We start from the raw sequence: 4,973 nt of genomic DNA on the forward strand, positions 1-4,973 counted from the left end.
TGGGGGAACGCGGGCGCAGGTATCGCGGCGTTTCGGGTGTTCCAGACGGCGATGCAGACCCAAACGGGGGCAAGTGGCGCTCTGGGGTAAACTTCTGCCAGCCATTATCTGCACGTCTGATGAAACTTTGGATTGTGATGTCTTAGGGGCTCCGCGTCCCACCGTCGCCCCGTTTTCCCACCCTTTGGGCTCAGTGTAAATGGCAGCATCCGATTCTGCTCCCAGGTAGTTTATTAGTATTTTTCTAAGCCCTGCCTTTTATCCACACACATTTACTCTTTTATAGTCGCCGAAGCAAAGGGAATTATTACTGGACGCTGTAACCTCCAGGAAAAATATCTAAAGCAAGATGGACTTCAGAATTTTAAAGCCAGTTCATTTCATCTAGCTCATGGTATTGTGTGCACCAACAGAAGATGCCTCAACATAGCCGTGGGTGCACGCTGACGCTTACCGTTTGTTCTCTGAAAAACTTTGTAAAATTGAATCATATAAAGATCTGTAGTACTCCCGCTAAACCAAAAAAAGGAAGGAAGAGAGAAAAAAAAAAGGAAAAGCTGAATTTTTGGAAGAGGTTTCGAAGGATGTGACAGATTGCTGACATTTGGTTTATATTTACACAGAACATCGGTATCCAGAGATCTCTTTTCAATGGGATATTTCAAAAATCGGAAAGATTGTTGGGGTGGGTTTCATAAGTTTGGAAGCAAAATTTCGAACATTCACCAAGATTTAAAAAAAACGTTTTGTAAGACTGCTTTTCTCCCTGGGGGCTACACAGTAAAAGTAATCACTGCGCCTAAATACTGGGTTTGATAAGCGCTGTCAGTAGCCTAGGGCTCAGAGGCAAACTGCTATCTTCCAGGTTGGTTGAGCCACACTCCACTGAGTGAAGAGTTGACAACGACAGCCTAGATTGCAGTTCTCCAAAATTTTTCTAAAACTCGAATAATTGACAATTCACCTCTGTAAGGCAGAGACACTTTCCCTTACATTTCCTATGCCGAGCCCATGCATTTATTCATTCAATGAGCAACCGTGTATTGAGCCATCATAGCCTGGCAAGTTTGCTCCTCGTTAACTTGGCACCCACAGGGCTCCTGAAGGAGCTTGCACAGTGGGGAGAAGGGCCTGTGAATGGCCACTGGCAACTGCTCGTAAGAGCTATGATGAAAGCCCAGCTTATTGTGGGAACAGGCAGAGCGGCACCCAACCCAGGGGAGTGGCTCTCATGAAGTATTCAGAGAAGGCTTTTTAGAAGAGATGCTATCTGAGTAAAACTATATAGGATAAATATGGGTTAACTTTGCAAAAAAAAAAAAAAATGAAGGAAAGAAGGGTATTTTAGGCAAGGGCAGCAACATGTGCAAAGACTCAGAGCCATTAGAGAACATGTCATATGCTGGGAACCTTAAGAACTGCCAACTTCACTGTGGAATATGACACCGATTTAGCCAGGTTTAACAGTTCTGAAAATACTGGCTGAATATTACTGGAATAGTCCTCTCCAGCCTGCAGTATTAGGTTCCTGAAAATCCTAGTAGTAGAATTCAAAATAGGGTCTTAAGTCATGAGTGCACCAAGGAAATGAATTACTTCTACCTTCCTTAAAATAACAGCACACAGATAACTAGTTCCACATCCTACGTTAGTAATAGTGGGTGCTGCACAAATAAATTCTTTGTTCTCTAGAGATCCTAAAATCACCCTCCAATCTGACAAGTTCAGATATATGCTTACAAATTCAGCTAGGCTTTTTGTGGATAATATGCCTGCTAAGCGACATATTTTTCTCATCAGTTCTTTATCCAGCTCCTCAGTGCCCTGGATTTCCAACTCTGTGTTTTTTCTGGGTTCCCAAGGACCAAACGCTGGAGTCAAAAGCTTCTTTTCTATTCAGTTCACTTCTCTCCATCCTAAGGGCCAGGAATGAAGTGATAACGGTTCAGGTTTAATTTTCTTCAGCTTCCTTCATCCAACCAAAAGACTATTTGAAAAATACCTAGCCCTGCACTGTCTTTTAAATTTTCTTTCTATTTCCAACTTAAAACTCCCTCTTTTTAAAGTATCCCCAACAAAAGTGACGTGAAACTCTCAATATTGCAAAACAAAACAAAACAACATTATCCTAGGGTAAAACTGAATGTACTAACCTTAAAGGGAAATGCTTGTTGGGGAAGAGATTTGCAGTATTTAAGGTAGTTTGAATTCATGTCACAAATATGTGTTGAATACCTAGGCAACAAACAGTGCTATCACTGCAGGGGATACAAATAAGATACTGGTAAATGGATACCCAGTTAGCCAAGGCAGTATAGTGAAATGCAGTGGTATGGGAGTTCAGCAAAGAGAGCAGTCCATTCCGGTTGGGTTGATCTGACATCATGGAGAAGGTAGCATATGATTCTGAGAATGGGTAAGATTCCAGTTGGTAAGTGATGAATGAAATGGTAGGAGAAAGGGCCGAGTGTGGTGACTCATGCCTGTAATCCTAGCACTTTGGGAGGCTGAGGTGGCAGGAAGGCTTGAGGCCAGGAGTTCAAGACTAGCCTGGGCAACATATTGAGATCCTGTCTCCGAAAAATAAAAAAATTAGCTGGGCTTGGTGGTGCGCACCTGTAGTCCCAGCTACTTGAGAGGCTGAGGTGGGAGAATCGCCTGAGCCCAGGAGTTTGAGGCTGTGATGAGCTATGATTTTACTACTGCACTCCAACTCCAAATGTGCAGTAGAGTAAGACCATGTTTCTTAAAAAGGAAAATAAATAGAAGAAAGGATATCCGTGGGAGGAGTGCATGGGTGGAAGGAGGCAACTGCCAGGTGTGATTGAGAGTGAGGAGGTTTAGTTGGCTAGAGTTCAGCAGGGGACTTCAACAGCAACCCAATTATGAAGTAAAACTGATAAGAGCTTGGGTGGATGAAAGAGGAGTAGAAAGTAAAATAAGTTTTAATGGTAATAATTACTTATAATAGCATCAGAAATAGGAATTGTTTCCAATACAAAATTTCTGCTTTAAAAACAAAAGAATGCACAAAATGCAACTGCATTGACATTACATTTTGCTTTAGATAATAAATTCAAAATATGCCTCTAAATATTAGTCTACATCCAATATGTATCCACGTCTTATTATTTCTTCTTTGAAATTGTTTCTGGGATTTGCCTTCCTGTTTCCATTCCCATTTTCTTAAACATAGTCCCAGTTGTTGTCACTTCACACTTAGAAACAACCTCCAATTCATCCTCCTTTATTTATCCTATTCATCCTTAATTAACTCATCCCCTCCTTTAAAAGTTAACTTTTTTAAGCTCCTACTTTATTTTTTAATTAAAAAAATTTCTTTAGAGACAAGGTCTTGCTGTGTCACCCAGGCTGGAGTGTAATGGCATAGTCATAGCTTACTGCAGCCTCAACCTTCAGAGCTTGAGCGATCCTCCTGCCTCAGCCTCCTGAGTAGTTGGCACTCCAGGCTCCTGCCACCACTCCTGGCTAATTTTAAATTTTCTTGTAGAAATGGGGTCTCACTCTACCACCCAACCTGGTTTTGAACCCCTTGCCTCAAACCTTCCTCCTGCCTTGGCTTCACAAAGCACTGAGATTACAGGCATGAACCCCCATCCCCACCCCAAATGCCCACTTTATAGGAAACTGTGGTGGTACTCTCCTTATAGTGGCTAATAGTAATCAAAAGTGGCTGGTGGAGGCTGTGGGTCCTGGGTATATGAAGGGCGTAGTCCCCATGCCGCCTTCCACAGGGCTTCATAGCACATTCCACCAGACCGATGTGCCTAAAACTCGACTTTCATTCTATACCCTCCCTTCTTCAAGTCATATACTTATAAATCCTCTTTTTCTTGCTCCTCAGATAAAGCCCCATTTGGGAGGGGGGTATGTTGTCAAAGCATTCTGTAAATTTACCTCACTCAGTCCAACATAATTTCTCATTCTTGCTTGACAAGCTATTCACTGCAGATGGTAAGTCTTCTCACCATCTTCAGAAATCAGCATGATTTTCCTGCCTCCAGGTTTTTATTCCTTCTTTTCTTTCTATCCTCTTTGTCCAGCCTCAGACTGCTGTCTACTTCCAAAATCCTAACTCACAGGAATGTTTTGAGGATTAAATAAAACAATCCATGTAAAGCATTTAGAATAGTGCCCCCCAGTAAACACTCAGTAGATGTAAGCCATTGTTATTATTCTTTAAAATCCAATTCAAATATCACCTCCTCCATGAAAAATTGGCTACATTACCTCTGGGTCCTAATTTCCTAATCTCAAGAATGAATGAGCAGTTGGGTGAATTCAAAAAAAATTTTTTTTTTTTTGGTTGAAGCTTTACTCTGTTGCCCAGGCTGGAGTGCAGTGGCATGCTCATAGCCACCACAGTCTCGACCTGCTGGGCTCAGGTGATCCTTCCGCCTCAGTCTTCCAATTAGCTGAAATTACAGGCATGTGCCACCATGCCAAGCTAATTTTTTGATTTATTGTAGAGATGAGGTCTCACCAAGTTATCCAGGCTGGTCTCGAACTCGTGGACTCAGACAATCCTCTCACCTCAGCCTCCCAAAGTGCAGGGATTATAGGCGTGAGTCACCGTGCCCAGCTCAAAATAATTATTAAGCCTACATAAATTTTTCTCATCTCTGAACTTGGATTACACTTTCAATCACTAAAGAATATCTGCTATTTATTAGATATTTACTTTGTGCCAGGTGATGCATTAGTACTTTAAATGCATTATCTCACTTAATTTTCAGGATAAGCTGGGCTCGGTGGCTCAGCCTGTAATCTCGTGCCTTGGGAGGCTGAGGTGAGTGGACTGCCTGAGCCCACGGGTTTGAGACCCACCTGGGCAACTTGGCAAGACCTCATCTCTACAATAAATCAAAAAATTGGCAGGTCATGGTAGTGCGCGCCTGTAGTTCCAGCTATTCGGAAGGCTGAGGCGGAAGGATCGCCGGAGCCCAGCAGGT

General features: G+C 42.5%; 1 protein-coding gene across 1 annotated transcript in view; it reads right to left on the minus strand.

The window, feature by feature from the left end:
* Window positions 1-4,973, minus strand: part of EPC1 (enhancer of polycomb homolog 1) — a 113,144-nt gene that overhangs the window by 81,935 nt on the left and 26,236 nt on the right. The gene's annotated exons all lie outside the window — the stretch shown is intronic.

This window comes from Carlito syrichta, unplaced genomic scaffold, assembly GCF_000164805.1.
Source record: "Carlito syrichta isolate Samal-C Ts95f unplaced genomic scaffold, Tarsius_syrichta-2.0.1 Scaffold308972, whole genome shotgun sequence".
NCBI lineage: Eukaryota > Metazoa > Chordata > Mammalia > Primates > Tarsiidae > Carlito > Carlito syrichta.